Below are 20,817 nucleotides of genomic sequence, written 5' to 3' on the forward strand. Positions count from 1 at the left end.
TATACAGAGAATGGATGGTATACGGGGATGATGTAGTAGAAACAGCAACGAAATACCTGGGAGCAACTGTATGTAAACATGTGAAGAAACAAACATCTTGGCGGAATGATTAGGGGCATTGAAAGTAGACGAAAGAAACAGAGCGAAACAATAGTTGTTGAATACAAGAATAAGTCGTGGGAAGATATATGGTATTAAACTGGAAAGGCTAGGTCAAGCAGCAGGGAAGCCTTTCTGGACAGTAATGCAAAATATCAGAAAGGGAGGGAAATTGGAAATGAATACCGGTAGCGTTTTGGGTAAATCATATGAGCTCATAATAGACCCCAGGGAATCACTGGACAGGTGGAAGGAATATCTTGAAAATCTTCTCACCTTAAAAGGAAATATTTCTGGTACCGTAGGGAACAACTCAGCTAATGGGTAGGAGGACAACGATGTTGGTGAAATTACGCTTGAGGAAGTGGAAACTATGGTAAATAACCTCCATTGTGATAAAGCAGTAGGAATAAATGAAATTAGACCTAAAATGCTGAAATATAGTGGAAAGGCAGGGATAAAGTGGTTTCACGGAGTAGTAGGTTTAGCATGCAAATTTGGCAAGGTACCATCTGTCAGGTCAAAAGCAGAAATTGCACCTATCTATAAATAAGGGATCGGGGAATATCGCAACACCTATCGAGATATTTCATTCATCAGTATACCAGGCATGGTGTTCACTGGCGTTTTGGAAGGGAGGGTGCGATCAGTGGTTGGGAGTAAGTTGGATGAAAATCAGTGTGGTTTCAGATCACAGAAAGGCTGTCAGGATCTGATTTTCAGTACGCGCCAGGTAATTGAACAATTCTACGAGAAGAATAGACAGTTACGTTTAGGTTTCGTAGATCTAGAGAAGGCATATGGCAGAATACCGAGGGCAATATCGTTAGCTGTACTGGGAGCTATGGGTTTAAATGTAGATTATTAAAAGCAATCAAAGGCATTTATGTTGACAATTGGGAGGCAGTGAGAGTTGACTGTAGAATGAGTTCTTTGTTCATGGTAATTACAGGGGTTAGACTACTAGACTGTAATCTTTCGCTTTACCGGGCGAGTTGACCGTGCAGTTCGCAGCTCGCATCCGGGAGATAGTGGGTCTTATGACGCAGAGCATAGTTCTCTGCGAAATGTAATGAAATTCACCTTGTTTTCCTGACACGGCAGAAGCCCAAAAGCCTATATCATGTCTATAATTTTCTTGTTGGTGGAATATGGTAATTAGACAGCTGGTTGTGTTTGTTCATAAGATTGAATTTTGGTTCAACTTACTCATGTCAGTGAATTAGATACTCGTTTAGTCGGTGTTCGGCTCGCAGTAATAAAGTGTAGAAATGATTCGGCAAAATTATGATTTAATTAATTTGATTTAATTTGATTTATTTTAAGTTAATGTGATAAAATTCGTTTTAATAAAGTATAATTTAATTTGTAAAGGGTAACACGGCTCAACTTTATTTTTGGAACGATTATGTTAGTAATTTTAATAACGAAACCAACAGGAGGGTGAAACAAAATGAAATGATATGTTATGATTTATGTCAGTAAATCCTTTTTTGATAACCAAGCCGTAAAGATGGATCCTAAAATTATGTAAACTTAAGTTTAAATTACTCGATGTGTATTTTTCGTAGGATTTCAAGGTTTTGAGAGAGTGTTGTATTGAGTCAAAGAGTTAATGAGTGGGAATGATTTTTAAACAAACCGACTTAACATATTTCATAAGGAAACGCATTTGTGCTCAAAAGAATAATAAGACTTTCAAGATATAACTGAATCATGTAATATCCAACTGGATTAATAGTGGATTTTCATATCAATTGAATTTGAAGGTGTGGAATTTAAAGAATGATTTTTTACGGTTCTTCGTTTATTTTCCATGTCGTACTGCCAATGTTTAAATAAATTTGTTTCCAAAGAGTTCTGAGTCATTATCCTTTTTTATTTTCCTCTTTATGTTTTCTGCCTATTAATTTATGTTTAGTTTTTCTTATATCGAAATATCGCCTGAGATCACCCGTATTGGACCCTGGGATTAATAGCCGGAGCCCAACGTATAGGCTGGAAGGGTAGAGTATATTTATTGAAACTTTTTTCTTCACATCATGATATATTTTATTCTTGATTTTTTGTTTACAATGCGTAAAGCTTGTTTAAGGCACTTTATTTGACGTAAAATTTAGATTTACAACAGTACCTTATGAAAGTTCTATTTGTTTTTGAGATTATGGTTAGAGTGCTGGGGGTGTGATAAGCTTAGTGGTTTAGCTGTTGGCTTCCCACCCGAAAGGCTGAGGCTGGAATCCCGGTCAATCCTGGGTCGAGATTTTCATCTCAAGAATCACGTGGCGTGAGGAAGGACATACGTTCTTGAACCCCCGGCCAGAACCAAAATGTGCTTTGGTGGCTTCAGCGACCCTAGAAATAACTGGGACAAAGAGAAGAAAGAGAGAGAGATTTTGGTTAGAACGCAGGAACGAGGTTAAGCTTCAATCGTACATCACCATATTTTGAAATATGTAATTAGTAAAATGCACCAGTGAGTAAAAGCTGCCGCACATTGCGAGCGATCCGTATAAATGCTGTGGAAGAGTACGAGGAGTAAAGCCGGAACAGTCAAGAGTGTATTGTTTCGATCCTTTTACGAATCAAATCCATATACTTCTGTCTAATTTCCTCGTCTTGTTGCAGGTGAAGTATAGTCTTTAAGTTGTAGAAGTTGAATTCTGAAGATAACTTTTAATACTTAAAAGTGATGAAGAATTTTGCAATGTCCACCAAATATTGCTTGTTGGTTTCCAAAGTGTAGTCATTACTTATAGTAACTGTTCATGTAGTTGAGGTTAATGAAGTTGGATGGCCAGACCGGCCGTTGCAGCTTGCGTCCAAATGAGGCCGCTCGGACCCCTCAAGTACCCTGAGATACCGCTCGCCCGCACTATGAGGGGAGCAGAGGTGTTGAAGCACGCCGCGCCCGCGGTGAACATATACAGGCTGCGGGCAAGTAGCAGGTCGTGCGCCGCACATCAGCCTTGGCCGGGAGGAGAGCTCCGGCTCGCCGTGCACATGTCGTCCTCGCTGGGGCCGAGGGGGCCCGTCCTCTGCTCCAGTAGCTGCACGGCGCCGCGCGGCTGCGGGGCCACTGAAACATTAAAGCTAGGCGGCAGAATTGTGTTGGACCATCATCTTTTTTGAGGGCACAGGCTTGGTGAGGAGGTTGAGGGGTCAGCGGCGTGCAGATATCCATGGCGTTTCATCTAAGCCAGCCACTATGTGTAGTGGGGCAGGAGACGGGAGCGTGGTAATGGCCGTGACAAGGACAGGATGTCAGTTTAACAATCGGGGAGGTTTACAAGAAATGCTTACATATAACATAAAATAGAAGGAGCAGAATGCCTTAAGAGTGGAACTCAAAAAAAAATATAACCATCATGGTTATGGTCAAAAATTTTGTTCCCGCGGGCAAGCTTGCCCCCAGATTCCATGGGCCATGCATCATTCTCGATTTTCTCACACCGGTTACATTGTTAGTAAGCAATCCAGCCACCGAGAGGATATTTAGGGTTCACCTGTCCCAGGTGAAACCGGTGTAAATTTTGTGTCAACTTGCTTCATATAATTTGATAGGAATATGAGGCGGTAAAGACTTGCTCGTTTCACCCAGAAGCATGCAGGTTCAGTTCCCTGACAGGAAGTCTAAATATTTAGAAACGAATTGTCCGTATCTGGAGAGGTACATGACCCTGAGGTTCACTCAACCTACACCAAACTTTTGCGGACAAAGGTGGCCGTCCGTAAATCTGTCCCACATAATGCCAAGTTGACAAAAAATGATTACCTTCCACTCCTCCAGGAACCTTCGTAGCCTGTACGGAGATGGGTTTTTGCTTACATTTATTATTATTATTATTATTATTATTATTATTATTGTTACCGTGTTTTGATGGTAGGTAGAGGTGTAAGAAGGTGCGGGCGTGAATGGGTCTCAAACTACGGAATCAAAGTTAACGTAAAATTTAACAAGGTTATATTTTCTTTTCAATATTAAGTAATAACAAAGAACAGGTACTTAGTAGCCGAAACACAATTTGAAATGTACAATTGCAGGGGTTACAGAGTTTGGGCTTCGAGCCCTGAGTTCACAATTTTTGAGCAACTAGCCCAACTTTCCGATATACAAATTTTAACAAAGGGGCAGAAGACCCCAATCAAACCCTGGAGCACTTGCTCCAAATTACACAGTAAAGCCTCCTCGAGGCACACAACACTCCGTTTCCAAAAGAGCCACTCGCTCTTTAATTTAAGCCTTTCCCAGGCCACACCAAACTCCACCTTCAAGTTGTCCGTCAACGGACATAAACACAGGGGTAAAATACCCAATCTACTGAGGTCTATTAAATGAAAAGCAGGTTAATTAAATGACCTCTAAAACAATTTGAGAGGAGGCGAACTTGCACTCCTAATACACTTTGATTTTAAGACCTACTTTGGCTCTTAGGCCACTGATGCAAGGGCTAATCCCATACTACAGAGGTGACTTAGAAAAGAACAATTTGTTTTACATTATCGAAGAATAGGTTGAGAAAAATAAGTTCACCTCAAAACAATATGAGTGGGAGCTCGAGAGGGTTAGCACTCTCTATCCCAGAATGTAGCTTTACAAGAGAATCGAAGAAAAGAGTAGTTACATTTTAGGAAAAGGTTACATGGTAGAACGCTTCGCACCCGCCCCGAGAGTTAAACTGCTGAGCAAGAAAAGAAAGAATTTATTAATCGGCCATTACCTTATTGTTGACCGCTGCAGAAGAAAGAGGCGCTACCCGCCTCCTGCGATGTACTTAATACACTGAAAGATGGAACAGAAGTGGCCCGGAGACCCAAAAATCAGCAGTTTAAATACTCTCGCAGAAAGTTCTAGGCGTTAGGGGAAAGAAAACACCCTCCCACAAAGATTTTATTGGGTAGGACCCCGCAACAGATTCAAGTTGGGGGAAGATACATCTGATAGGATAGAAATTAATTTAAGAAATTCGGGATTGGCTACATGCAAAACAAGGGGAAAGAGAGGGGTATACAGCCAACTTAAACAATAACAGAAAGAAATTTAGCAAAGAACAAACATTTGAAATAAAAATTTCTTCAACAAAATAGTTCTTTGACTCCGCACTAGGTTGCACTATTGTTGATCTTCAGTAGTGTCCTCTAGAAGAGAAAGTTCACACTTCTTACTTCAAGCTAAACAAAAACACATCAAAAATGACACAGTTCAAAAACTCAAAGTTTTCCACGTGGTGACATCTTCTGAGAAAGTAGAGAATTAATAGCGTAGATAAAGTTCAGATTTCCTCCAGCAGAGGAGTGTCAACTGGCGCACATTTTAAATTAGCGGCGTGGAGGTGTACCGCCCGGTACAGACCTCCCCCCCCCCAAAAGTTCCACCAGGGGTGATATATGAAATTTGTTTGAAAACCAGGTCCAAGTTTTGATGTAGATATGGAAATTGATTGCCCCAAAAAAATTTATAAGATTTTCTTAATTTGGTTGTATCGGTTTCAAAATTTTCTTGTTGCAGGTGAAGTATAGTCTTTAAGTTGTAGAAGTTGAATTCTGAAGATAACTTTTAATACTTAAAAGTGATGAAGAATTTTGCAATGTCCACCAAATATTGCTTGTTGGTTTCCAAAGTGTAGTCATTACTTATAGTAACTGTTCATGTAGTTGAGGTTAATGAAGTTGGATGGCCAGACCGGCCGTTGCAGCTTGCGTCCAAATGAGGCCGCTCGGACCCCTCAAGTACCCTGAGATACCGCTCGCCCGCACTATGAGGGGAGCAGAGGTGTTGAAGCACGCCGCGCCCGCGGTGAACATATACAGGCTGCGGGCAAGTAGCAGGTCGTGCGCCGCACATCAGCCTTGGCCGGGAGGAGAGCTCCGGCTCGCCGTGCACATGTCGTCCTCGCTGGGGCCGAGGGGGCCCGTCCTCTGCTCCAGTAGCTGCACGGCGCCGCGCGGCTGCGGGGCCACTGAAACATTAAAGCTAGGCGGCAGAATTGTGTTGGACCATCATCTTTTTTGAGGGCACAGGCTTGGTGAGGAGGTTGAGGGGTCAGCGGCGTGCAGATATCCATGGCGTTTCATCTAAGCCAGCCACTATGTGTAGTGGGGCAGGAGACGGGAGCGTGGTAATGGCCGTGACAAGGACAGGATGTCAGTTTAACAATCGGGGAGGTTTACAAGAAATGCTTACATATAACATAAAATAGAAGGAGCAGAATGCCTTAAGAGTGGAACTCAAAAAAAAATATAACCATCATATTCCTATCAAATTATATGAAGCAAGTTGACACAAAATTTACACCGGTTTCACCTGGGACAGGTGAACCCTAAATATCCTCTCGGTGGCTGGATTGCTTACTAACAATGTAACCGGTGTGAGAAAATCGAGAATGATGCATGGCCCATGGAATCTGGGGGCAAGCTTGCCCGCGGGAACAAAATTTTTGACCATAACCTGGTCACCTACCTTCAAAGGGGTGGATCTCCGTCCACGATCATACCTTTCCCTAACCTTTTCATGAGACACTTTAAGATTGGCTTTAGCCTTCTTCCAAAGATCTTTAATGTTATCCGGATCTATTGTCTCGGGTAGAATGTCATTCAGAGACCAGAGGTTAGAGAGCGGCGAGTTGGGAACAAACTTGAACATCAAAGAAGCTGGAGTAAACTTGTGAGATTCATGAACCGCCGAATTCAAAGCAAAAGCTATCCAATGCAGGGACGTGTCCCACCTGGAATGATCTTCATGATGATAGGCAATAAGTGCAGACCTGAGATTACGGTTAACCCGTTCAGCCAGAGATGGTTGAGGGTAATAAGCAGAAGTAGTTACATGAGAGATGGACAAGTCAAAACAGAATTTACGAAAAAGATTAGATGTAAAAGCCTTAGCATTATCAGATACAATATATTGACACGGACCAAAAGAAGCAAAAATAGAATTTAAGCAGGTAATGGTGGACTGAGCGGTAGCCAGCTTAGTCGGAAATAACCAAGAAAATCTGGTAAAACCATCTACACATACAAAGATGAACTTGTTGGCATTACCCTTTGACTGGGGGAAGGGTCCTACATAATCAATATACAGGCGTTCCATGGGGCGCGACGCTTGATGCGAAGACAAAAGGCCTACGTTGGTGGACATGGTGGGTTTACTCAGCAAACATGATTTACAAGCTTTTACAAGTTCACGGATTTCACCGTCCATACCTTTCCAGATGAACATTTCACGAATCTTTTCACGGGTTTTAAAGATTCCAAGATGCCCTCCTAATGGGGTATCATGATAATACTTGAAGATCATAGGTACCAGAACGGCTGGAACGACAACTTTCATCATCTTATCATGCCTCGAAGGGCAACATAGAACACCATTCCTCAGAACATAAGGGACAGCATGTTCCCCAGAAGAAAGGGTTTCCATTATCGGAGCCAGCGTCGGATCTTCACGTTGGTATTTCTCAATATCTCTAAAAAGCATGGGAGCATCTGTTAGGATGGCATTAACCTCGGATAGTATGGACTCGGAAGGTGATGAACTGTCGACCGGTTCGTGGGTCTCGACCTCGTTTGAAAACATACGGCTGAGTCCATCAGCAACAACATTTTCAGTACCTCTGATATGCCTGACATCGAATTGGAAGGCAGAAATACGAATGGCCCAACGGGCTATACGACCAGTACGACGCGGCCTACCTAAGACCCAGCTTAAGGCTTGATTATCTGTTTCCAGGTCGAATTTGACATGTTCCAGATAGAGACGGAACTTCTCTAAGGCGAATAAGACTGCCAAACCTTCGAGCTCATAGATGGAATACTTGGCTTCTTGAGCCGACAAAGTCCTAGATGCATAGGCGATGGGTCGCCTCCCTAGTTCAGTCTCTTGAAGAAGGACTGCAGCTACAGCTGACGACGACGCGTCCGTTTGGACGATGAATTTCTTTGAGAAATCAGGCATAGCAAGGACAGGGGCATTACAGAGAGCTAATTTCAGATCTTCAAAAGCGGCTTGTTGAGAAGGTCCCCACTCGAATTTGATGCCTTTCCTACGAAGAAGGTTTAAGGGCGCCGCTCTATTAGCAAAGGAATGAACTTTCTGAAGAAATTCACCATACCAATAAACCTGGCGATGCCTTTAATGTCCTTGGGAGGTTTAAAATCGCGGATGGCCTGTGTTCTAGAATGATCGACTGCTACACCATCAGGTGACACAATATGCCCTAGGAAAGACATAGAGGGCTTAGCAAAGGCAACCTTGGACAACTTAACAGTTAACCCAGCCTTACGAAGGCGATTCAGAACTTCTCGCAGATGATCTAGATGTTCTTCGAAGGTCTCCGAAAACACGACGACATCATCCAAGTAGTGATATAAGTATTCAAATTTGATGTCGGTGAAGACCCTATCTAGTAGCCTAGTGAGCACAGCTGCCCCCGTGGGGAGCCCGAAAGGCACGCGGTTGTATTCGTATAAATTCCAGTCCGTGGCAAACGCTGTAAGGTGTTTAGACTCTTCGGCAAGGGGAATTTGATTATAGGCCTGATTCAAGTCCAAGATGGTGAAGAACTTGGCCTTACGAAACCATGAAAAGCAAGAATGAAGGTCGGGAAGGGGCACAGATTGCAACACCACCTTCCGATTGAGAGCCCTGTAATCAATGACAGGCCTGAAGCCTCCTTGGGGTTTCGGGACTAGAAAAATAGGCGATGAATACGCCGATTTAGAGGGCCTAATAATACCATCCTTCAACATCTGATCGATAATTTCTTTCAGAGCCTTCATTTTAGGTGGAGATAGCCTATAAGGAGGAAAACGGACAGGAATCGAATCCGTGACCTCAATTTTGTATTCAATAAGATCAGTAACACCAAGAGTATCAGTGAACACCTCTGGAAATGACTGACATAATTTACGAATACTATTAGCCTGCTCCTCAGGTAGATGTCTAAGGTCTAACAACATCTCATCCTGGGTAGGCGAAATAGAGAAACATGACACAGAATTACACGTTAATAGTGGGATTTTACAACTAGAAGCAAATTTGAATGTGCACGACCTAGACTGGAGATCGAGCACAAGACCAGTGTGAGAAATAAAGTCCGCTCCCAGTATGATGGGGCAAGACAAGTGCTTAGCCACAAACAGTTTGATTTTCCATGTAAACTTAAAAATACGAATTTTGACCAGTAAAGAACCTAGAATTTCTAATGGAGATGTATTAGCCGAAACATATTTAACAGGAGAAGAGTCACAGACAGGTAGTTTACAAACAGATTTCAATTTGGAGTACCATTCAGCCGAAATAATGGAACAAACACTGCCTGAATCTAATAGAGCTGTTATAGGTTCGTTATTTATCTCAATCTTAAGAAAAGGAACAGGTGCGGGGATATCCGCCGCAATCCTAAGACACTCTTTGGGGCATTCAAAAGATGTATTCGAAGACTTATCGTTCCCTGAATTCTCGACTTTTTTGCCAGGGGCTGAGCCTTGGGAAGATGGATTAGTTGACTCAGCCGAAGCCACTAGTCACTTTTGACTGTTGTTGGAAGTTACCCCAGAAGTTGAGCAGGAGGGGGTGCTATTCGAATTGGGACAATTCTTGGCGATATGTGAGAAAGCCCCACATTTAAAACAGCCCTGTGATGAACCAGCTCCATTATTTGCCCTACTAGACTTGATCAGAGGACACTTATTGCGCAGATGGTCAGGCGACCCGCAAGCATAACATTTACGAGGGGTGACTGATCGGCGAGGTGGAGGCCGAGTATTACTAAAGGAAGGCGGGGGTTCTTTCGCGACACGCAAGGAATCGGCGTATCTAACTCCTTCCGCTGAGACGGCCAATGCTTCAAGTTCCGAGAAAGTTTGCGGGCATGCCGCGAAACACAAATATGACCTGTAGGGTGGTGAGATCCCTTCAACAATAGCTTGCACGATCTGATCCTCAGGGAAGTGGAGAGCAAACACCCTAGTATAAAACTTAATGTCCTGTATGAAATCAGCCAAGTTTTCATCCAAGCGCTGTACCCGATAATAGTATTTCTGAATCAGAGATGACCTCGCGCGGGCAGGAATGAAATTTGCAAGCAAGTGTGCGTGAAAATCTTCAATAGATAACTGTTCAGCAATAGCTCTTACTATTTTATCTGAGAGAACACCAATAGCATAAGGATAGATAATTTGCAAAATTTGACAAGGGGAAAGAGAAAACACAAGGGCGTGATCCTGAAATTCAACTAGAAATCTTAAAAATGAAATTACATCACTGGTGGTATTAACGGAAAACTTAGAAATACCTCTGAGCAACATTGCCAATGGATGAGGCAAGCTGCTAAACCCGGGTGACATAGTAGGTAAAGGTTTCAATGGTAAGGAAGTTAATTCAGAACGGATGTTACTCAACGATGCACGGCGTTCAGATTCGGTGTCCAATGGGGCCGGGATAGTTTGAGCAGCAACGGTTATCCTATTGACTTCTCCCTTGGGAGGCGCTTCCTCACTACCTGCATTCACTATGGTGGGCTGATCAGATTTGGGAGGAACTTCCCCAGTTAACAATTGAGTGACTTTACTAGACAATTCAGAAATCGTTTCAAGGAGCGTATTAGCTTCCTTCCTCTGAACGTCATTCACCTTTAGAGACAACAGATCATTAACTCTATTTGAAAAGTGATATAGTCTGCCTTGCACACGCTTAATTTGATTAGGAGACGGATCATTTTCATCAAAAAAACTAACTACAGATGCTAGCCCAGAAATATTCTCGACGATCGTGGAAAGAGAGTCATCAATTTCTTTCTCTCCCAAATTGGGGATGGAAATGGGCAAATCAAGGGACTCTCTAAGTTTGTTAGTGTCGATAGCAACCGTGCCTCCAGATTGCACGTTTCTAATAGTTAATTCGTAGATCAACTCCTCTTTGCGCAAATAGTTAAGGAGGAGAACATCGCGAGGGCCGGGCATGATGACGGAAAAATTTTGAACAACCTCAATAAAAAATTTCCAGCAACTGAGAAAATGGTTAGAGTTCGGATCAAAACAGTGTTTAGCCGTCAAAAGGGGCTAAATTGAGACCCATTCAACCACGCTCTGCTACCACTTGTTACCGTGTTTTGATGGTAGGTAGAGGTGTAAGAAGGTGCGGGCGTGAATGGGTCTCAAACTACGGAATCAAAGTTAACGTAAAATTTAACAAGGTTATATTTTCTTTTCAATATTAAGTAATAACAAAGAACAGGTACTTAGTAGCCGAAACACAATTTGAAATGTACAATTGCAGGGGTTACAGAGTTTGGGCTTCGAGCCCTGAGTTCACAATTTTTGAGCAACTAGCCCAACTTTCCGATATACAAATTTTAACAAAGGGGCAGAAGACCCCAATCAAACCCTGGAGCACTTGCTCCAAATTACACAGTAAAGCCTCCTCGAGGCACACAACACTCCGTTTCCAAAAGAGCCACTCGCTCTTTAATTTAAGCCTTTCCCAGGCCACACCAAACTCCACCTTCAAGTTGTCCGTCAACGGACATAAACACAGGGGTAAAATACCCAATCTACTGAGGTCTATTAAATGAAAAGCAGGTTAATTAAATGACCTCTAAAACAATTTGAGAGGAGGCGAACTTGCACTCCTAATACACTTTGATTTTAAGACCTACTTTGGCTCTTAGGCCACTGATGCAAGGGCTAATCCCATACTACAGAGGTGACTTAGAAAAGAACAATTTGTTTTACATTATCGAAGAATAGGTTGAGAAAAATAAGTTCACCTCAAAACAATATGAGTGGGAGCTCGAGAGGGTTAGCACTCTCTATCCCAGAATGTAGCTTTACAAGAGAATCGAAGAAAAGAGTAGTTACATTTTAGGAAAAGGTTACATGGTAGAACGCTTCGCACCCGCCCCGAGAGTTAAACTGCTGAGCAAGAAAAGAAAGAATTTATTAATCGGCCATTACCTTATTGTTGACCGCTGCAGAAGAAAGAGGCGCTACCCGCCTCCTGCGATGTACTTAATACACTGAAAGATGGAACAGAAGTGGCCCGGAGACCCAAAAATCAGCAGTTTAAATACTCTCGCAGAAAGTTCTAGGCGTTAGGGGAAAGAAAACACCCTCCCACAAAGATTTTATTGGGTAGGACCCCGCAACAGATTCAAGTTGGGGGAAGATACATCTGATAGGATAGAAATTAATTTAAGAAATTCGGGATTGGCTACATGCAAAACAAGGGGAAAGAGAGGGGTATACAGCCAACTTAAACAATAACAGAAAGAAATTTAGCAAAGAACAAACATTTGAAATAAAAATTTCTTCAACAAAATAGTTCTTTGACTCCTCACTAGGTTGCACTATTGTTGATCTTCAGTAGTGTCCTCTAGAAGAGAAAGTTCACACTTCTTACTTCAAGCTAAACAAAAACACATCAAAAATGACACAGTTCAAAAACTCAAAGTTTTCCACGTGGTGACATCTTCTGAGAAAGTAGAGAATTAATAGCGTAGATAAAGTTCAGATTTCCTCCAGCAGAGGAGTGTCAACTGGCGCACATTTTAAATTAGCGGCGTGGAGGTGTACCGCCCGGTACAATTATTATTATTATTATTATTATTATTTGCTAGGGGCTTTACGTCGCACCGACACAGATAGGTCTTATGGCGACGATGGGATAGGAAAGGCCTAGGAGTTGGAAGGAAGCGGCCGTGGCCTTAATTAATTGCCTGGTGTGAAAATGGGAAACCACGGAAAACCATCTTCAGGGCTGCCGATAGTGGGATTCGAACCTACTATCTCCTGGATGCAAGCTCACAGCCGCGCGCCTCTACGAGCACGGCCAACTCGCCCGGTTTTATTATTATTATTATTATTATTATTATTATTATTATTATTATTATTATTATTATTATTATTATTATTATTACGACTACCACCACCAGTACTGTGACTATTAAACCTACTGTAACACTTAGAGGTGTCGGATGTGCTGCATGACTAATATTATTTAAACGTTATTCACTGACGTGAAAGCTGACACCAAACATGAAATGCTATCGATAACGTTCAATCATAAATATGAGGCAGGTGATAAGATAATATTTGATACAATGCCATAATCTCCAACGAAGGTACTGTTACGTATTTCCTACTCTCAAGTTCAAAACATAAAATACCAGCGATAAATGTGAGGGAGTGTCATAGAACTTCCACTTGCTCTCTTATGAGTAATGAGAACAACATGTAAATCTTAATAGTAATACCCATGTTCTTAGCATAGTTTCGTCAAATGAGGTGAAAAATACATTAAGATATTGATCCCTGACTAGAATTTCGGTATAATACATCGAAGAAGAAGTCAATGTATACAGTGTGATTCAGCAGCCCCTTCCAACATCGTTTGCTGCAGACCAACAACGTTCACATGGTTATAGGGGTGCAATTCTCCTGCAAGCGCACTGTGTGATACTAACGTTCAGTGAGCACATTTTGCACACGATTCTGATCCCTAGCGAAATGTTATATCATCCGTTCGCAAAACTTGAAGCCTTGAAATCATGTAGCGATATCCTTTTACCATGTAACTACGTTAATGTGCCGTGCCTCGTGACTGGGTGTAACGAAACGGGGAAACGTTTTCTGCTTCTTCTTCTTTGTGTCAGGATCCATGGCTAAATGGTTAGCGTGCTGGCCTTTAGTCACAAGGGTCTCGGGTTCGATTCCCGGCAGGGTCGGGAATTTTAACCATACTTGGTTAATTCCGCTGGCCCGGGGGCTGGATGAATGTGTCGTCTTCATAATCATTTCATCCTCATCACGACGGGCAGGCTGCCAATGGGCGTCAAATCAAAAGACCTGCACCTGGCGAGCCGAAGTCCTCGGATACATCCCGGCATTAAAAGCCATACGCCATTTCATTTTTTATTTTTCATCTGTTTACCCTCCAGAGTCGTTTTTTTCCTCGGACTCAAGGGCAATCCACGAGCTTCAGACTCTGGGTCAGAGGATACAACTGCGGAGAATGACCAGTACCTGGCCCAGGCGGCTTCACCTGCTATGCTTAACAGGGGCCTTGAAAGATTGGAAGGGATAGACGAGGAAGAGGGAAGGAAGCGGTCGTGACCTTAAATTAGGTACCACCCTGGCATTTGCCTGGAAGAGAAGTGGGAAACCACGGAGAACCACTTCCACGATGGTTGAGGTGGGAATCGAACCCACCTCTACTCAGTTGACCTTCCGAGACTAAGTGGATCCCGTTCCAGCCCTCGTACCACTTTTCAAATTTCGTGGCAGAGCCGGGAATCGAACCCGGGCCTCCGGGGATGGCTGCTAATCACACTAACCACTACACCACAGAGGCGGACGAAGAGGAGGAATCAATGCATGCAACTAGGTAAGAGTGCAGTAATTAATGTCTTACCGAATCGGATGGCGTATATACTCTGCTCTCGTCGTACTACCAGCAGGTTTTGCAGCTGTGTAGCGTAGCGGATGTGGTTTGCCTAGCGATCGGCGAAACATGCCAGCGGCAGTTCGAATCCTGCATCATTAGAATCTTTTCGCATCGATGTGATGTTTGAATACGTAAACACAGGCCCAAGTTTGCCACATTCAAACAGTAGAAGGACGCTGTTGTACATATTGTGCACTGGGCATACTCCGCTTGTTAGGGCCTGAATGTAATGCAATCTCTGCTGTCATTCGGCATGTTTTCCACAGAGGAAAACGCTGACATGCACCTCTTTCATGGGTAAGCAAGACAAAACGCGTGCGAGGCACTACGTCTGTGCCCTCAACGGTATCCCGACAGGAGACACCCGGCTGCTACGACATTCCGACGTGTTGAAAGACACCTAACGACAACAGGCGTGATTTCCAAACAGCCTGCGGTCCACGATAGGCCCGTTACAGATAACCGAAATTAACGCCGTTAGACTTCTTCTTGTGGGGTCATTTGAAGAACGTCGTTTACACTCAAGTGCCGAAAAATCCCGACCAGCTCCGGGAACTCATCACGGACGCCTGGCGAGCAATTATACCTGTAATACTTCAGCGCTCAAGACGATCTATTTGACACCGAGCCTGAATGTGCATAAAGCAAGACGGTCATCACATCGAGAATTTGCCGCGATAAAACATTGCCAGGGCAATTGTGTTCCTATTATTTCCGGTCTGTTTGTGTCCGGCCTCCCTTCTTAGGGCCGCAAACGCATCCATTCGCACACAATTTGCATGAACGTGGGTACTGAAGTTACATTGCATGCGATGCGCATTAAATAAATATTTCAAGAGTTTGTAATCTTCGCCCCCGACTCGAACCTCCCACCTGACATGCAAACCCGCTCCGCCACGCCTTTACCAACTACACTACGGTTCCGTACGACATGCTCGGCAGCTTATAGCAAGTATTAGGTTTACTGCGGTCACAATATCAGTTTAGTATTTCGCCGGCGTGACAGGTTCACATGATCTAGAAGGCGCACGCATGTCTTCCATGGTTTAATACGAATATAATATTACGGCGTCCTATCATGTTGAGGCGGTATATACCTAGATATCCGGTTGTGTTGTCTGAGCATATCGGCACGGCAGATGTTTTCAGGACGGAATGAATATTGTGGGTTGCATAAAACTACACTGGAAGGGGCGGCTGAATCACGCTGCATAATACGTATGTTACACATTGAAGATGATTATAAATTTGCCTCTGAATAGGTTTTCTTTATCAAAAACTGCACGGGTAGAATATTGTTCGAAGCTATGAATCGTACAGTGCCTGCCATCAACTGGTGGAGACGGACTATCTACGGAGGAATATACTTGTCCGCATCTGTGATGTAGTAGTTAGTGTGATTAGCTCCCATCCCCGGACGACCGGGTTCGATTCCCGGCTCTGCCACGAAATTTAAAAGTGGTACGAGGGCTGGAATGGGGTCCGCTCAGCCTCCGGAGGTCAACTGAGTAGAGGTGGGTTCGATTCCCACTTCAGCCATCCTGGAAGTGGTTTTCTGTGGTTTTCCGCTTCTCCTCCAGGCAAATGCCGTGATGGTACCTTATTTAAGACTACGGCCGCTTCCTTGTCTATCCCGTCCAATCTTCCAATCCCCCACCAAGGCTCCTTTTCAGCATAGCAGGTGAGGCTACCTGAGCTAGGTACTGGTCATCCTCCCCAGTTGTATCCCCCAACCAAATGTCTCACGCTGCAGGACACTGCCCTTGAGGCGGTAGAGGTGGGATCCCTCGCTGAGTCCGACGGAAAAACCAACCCTGGATGGTAAACAGATTAAGAGAGAGAGAAAATATAATTCTCCACTTTTTTTTTTTACAGATTTTCCTCTACCCGATGCTCCATTACGCAAGAGGAGGTAAATATTTCACTGACATTTTCAGCGCAATCGGTGCAGCGAGGTGGATTAATTGGACATACCTTTTTGTCAAGAGTTACTCATATGGTCGCCGTGCATGAACATAAACTCCTGCGATCGAAAGGGATCATTGTAGCCCAGTCCGACTCGTTGGCTGAATGGTCAGCGTACTGGCCTTCAGTTCAGAGGGTCCCGGGTTCGATTCTCGGCCGGGTCGGGGATTTTAACTTTCATTGGTTAATTCCAATGGCCCGGGGGCTGGGTGTTTGTCTGTCCCCAACATCCCTGCAACTCACATACCACACATTACACTATCCTCCACCACAATAACACGCAGTTACCTTCACAAGGCAGATTCCGCCCACCCTCATCGGAGGGTCTGCCTACAAGGGCTGCACTCGGCTAGAAGTAGCCACACGAAATTATTATTGTAGCCCAGTGGTAACATTAGACGTCCTACTGTACGCACGAATTCGTGTGAAGTCTGACATATCTTTCCAAGGGTTGAAAATACCCACCCGGTTATGAGAAGCAGAGATGGGAATATTCTCGTCCAATCACAGCAGTATTAAAGTTCCCATTTGCGTTAGAGGGTCAGATGGAGTGCTCTCGAATGGCGGGATATTTCACAATGTTGAGGAAATGAAACGAAAACCAAAGGAAGGACATTCTGATAAGTACAAAATAATATTTCTATATTCCACGTCCTAAAATTTTCGTAATAGGGAGAGGATATTGTGCTAAGAAATCCGAAAAGGAGTTATTCTAGTATGTTTTCCATTTTAATTAAAACAACATAGTTTAGGCCTGCACGTTGTAATCGAAAACATCCATAGAATTGAAGGGATCCGTTGTTAGTTTATCCTGTGTTTAGTAGTTCATTGTATAAATTACAAAGCTGGTGTAATGAGACTGGCTTTAGCTTAGAATTTGCTTAGAATGTGTGTGTAAACTCCACTCCGAATCTGGTTGCCAAGAATACCATGTTTTTGTTGTTCATATTTTATGTTGTGTTTTCTACAGGAAGAAAAACAATGCTGTGAATACAACTAAACATTCAGCAGTAGTAAGGGGAATCCCTAGGGAATCCCTATACGAACGCTACGTAGAGCGTTGTGCCAGTGGCAAGTTACTCGTGAAAAGTGGCTCCTCAAACACCACGGTTGTTAATTTAAACATTAATATAATGTAAATTAAAATTACAAGTAAAAGTTCTCCTTATTGTATGTTATTATTTAAACTAAAGAGGTATAAATATTGTGCAAAAATTGAAAATGTACTCTTTCTGAAAGGACATTTTGCTTCACTGAGCCATACAGTACTGGTTGGATATGACAATGAAAGCTATGTGAAACTTCGTTGAAATTCGGGTGACAATAACTAAATACTTTTCTGGAGAAGTCTGACCGTGTTGTCTATAAATCCAATAATTACAGAGCTCCAGAACCAAAACAAGTGTATGTACTGACAGTCAAAAACGTAAAGACATTGAATAGGCTACATAGTACTCAGTAGCTCAATATACTTAATGTGAAGCTGTAAATTTTATATGAAAACGTGTCTTATTTTAAGTGGTGAACCGTTCATAAATCGTCAATCATGGAGCGATAACGTGGAAGAATCTCTACTTTAAGAACTAAGGTTATCTTCTTACTTCCACATATTACAGTATCTTCAAAAACTAATTAGATTACAGAACAATTAAGGACTGTAGGGCATGTTCGAAATCTCCAGTTTTCTACTTTTCTTATAAGTTGCTTTACGTCACATCAACACAGCTAGGTCTTATGGCGACGATGGGAGAAGATAGGGCTAGGAGTGGGAAGGAAGCGGCCATGGCCTTAATTAAGGTACAGCCCCAGCATTTGCCTGGTGTGAAAATGGGAAACCAGGGAAAAACATCTACACAGCTGCCGACAGTGGGGTTCGAACTCGCAATCTCCCGAATACTGGATACTGGCCGCATTTAAGCGACTGCAATTATCGAGCTCGGTACTCCAGGCTTCAGTGGCACACTTGTTCCACACGATGGCGAAGTACTGCAATGTCTTTAACAGCATGCCTGACTACAAACTTATTCCTAAGTACGAACTAGCCCCACCACCACCCCGATTCCGGTTAGTAACTAAAACAGGCGTATGTCGTAAACGATTGATCATAGGGACTTCCTGTATTGTTTTGGGGTGTACTATCCACTCCCGATTACCTTCCACATGTTTTGGATTGGATGAATTCATAATCTGCTTTAAGAACTTGCATTGCAGGAGAATAAATCAGCAAAACTATGTAAACTACGTAAAATGTATAATTATTATTTTAGACATGATAATAAGCTTCTGGGCTGTAGCATGTCAGAAAACGAGGTGAAATTCTTTACGTTTCGCAGAGAAATTTGCTCCCAGTCTTCAGTAGAAAATCTCGTTTGTTCACGAACACTTCTCTCATAATGAAGGTTTGATTTTAAAGAATGATTTACCGTCGGTCTATAGTGAGCGGTACTCTCGTTCGTCACCAGATGGCTCACTGTGCGGTGACGTTCCGAGTGGGAGGTGATGACACTATCTTAACTCCTATAAAGATGTTCCTTGTACAAAATTTCATTTATTTCCTCTACAATATTCATCCCTGATTCGTCTGATGACCTTGCTGTTTATTTCGCAACACACATGCGACTGAACAAGGAACATGTTAATAGGAGCTAAGGCATCCGGGAGATCGTGGGTTCGAATCCCACTGTCGGCAGCCCTGAAGATGGTTTTCCGCGGTGTCTCATTTTCACAACAGGCAAATGCTGGGGCTGTACCTTAATTACGGCCACGGCTGCTTCCTTCCAACTCCTAGGCCTTTCTTATCCCATCGTCACCAAAAGACCTATCTGTATCGGTGCGACGTAAAGCCCCTACCAAAAAAATATATAGGAGCTAAGATAGTGTTGTCACCTACCATTCGGAAGGCCTGCGCATAGTGAGCCATCTGGTGACGATCCCAGATGTTCAATGCTGTACTGTGCAGGGCTGCAGAATTCATAATCATACAGAGTTAATATAACTGCGGCATTAGTTGCTATATCACACCTGTATGTGAACGATTTACAAAATAAAATGTTAGAAACTTGAAGATCTGCATACGTTGAAAAACGTTCGCACAACAAACATTTTATTATTCGACTGTTGTCCTATTTATTTTAGCGGATTATACAGAAAACTCTGACTGTTTTGTAGAGTTGTACGAGTTGTATTCAAGTGTTTCGTACACTGTTGTACTGTCTCAAAATACACGATATATTGCAGCCAATATTTGTGATGGACATTTGACTATATCACAGAGTTGAGTTCGGACGCCTTTATTTATTTATTTATTTATTTATTTATTATGGCTTCTTTCATGTGGCGAAGTTAGGGCACACGGCCCTCTCTTACACTTAACCACAATACAATAAATAATATTAAGGTTGCCTATTACTAATTTTACTAATTACACTACTTATACTATTTCCTAAATTAAGCTTAAGTTACACATCCACACAATATGCAGCTTATTAGCTCGTTACTTCAGTCCTCTTTTCTATCTCACACAGACACTTGCACATACACTTACAATGTACACACTTATCAACTACCGGTACCCTTACGTTTATATTATATAAAACTAACAGAAACAATTTTTAATTTTACAATTACCAATCACACGCACACAATACACACCAATACATACTTCAATCGGTATCTCTCAACAGGAGGTCTCGGCAAGATATTTTAAATTTGAGGAAGGAGTCAATGCCCCTGACACTTACTGGCAGGGAATTCCAAAGCCTGGATCCGGTTACAATGAAAGATTTATTATACACAGAAGAGTGGTGAAGAGGAATAGCTAAAGTGGAGCCCGAGCGAGTGTTACGGTTATGGAAGGAAGAGAGGAAGTGAAGTGTAGATGAAATATACCGGGGGGAGTTACTATGTAGGAGTTTGTGTATTAAGACAAGTATATGATATTCACGTCTCTTATCAGGTTTTAACCAGTGCAGTGCCTGATAATGAGTAATATGCACATCGTACCTTAGGTTAAAAATGAATCTAAGGCAACAATTCATAATACGCTGCAGTTTCCTAGTTTGTTCTTTAGTAGCGTCTACCAAGATAACATCACAGTAGTCAAGGATAGGAAGAATTAGTGTCTGTGTTAATCTTTGCCGCATGCTTAGTGGTATAATATCTTTGTTTAATTTCAGTGGGTGTAGAGTAGCAAACACCTTATGACTTATGTTTTTGATATGTTCTGTCCAATTTAGAGTTTCAGTCATAGTCACCCCAAGATTTCTCACTGTTTTACTGTACGGAATTGTGCTATTATTTATTTGTAAAGGAGG

General features: G+C 42.7%; 1 protein-coding gene across 2 annotated transcripts in view; it reads left to right on the forward strand.

Moving 5' to 3' along the window:
- The window catches only part of LOC136864463 (UNC93-like protein), a 355,393-nt gene that overhangs the window by 12,082 nt on the left and 322,494 nt on the right, over window positions 1–20,817 (forward strand). The window lies entirely within an intron of this gene.

The sequence above is a fragment of the Anabrus simplex genome, chromosome 2 (genome assembly GCF_040414725.1).
Source record: "Anabrus simplex isolate iqAnaSimp1 chromosome 2, ASM4041472v1, whole genome shotgun sequence".
NCBI classification, from domain to species: domain Eukaryota; kingdom Metazoa; phylum Arthropoda; class Insecta; order Orthoptera; family Tettigoniidae; genus Anabrus; species Anabrus simplex.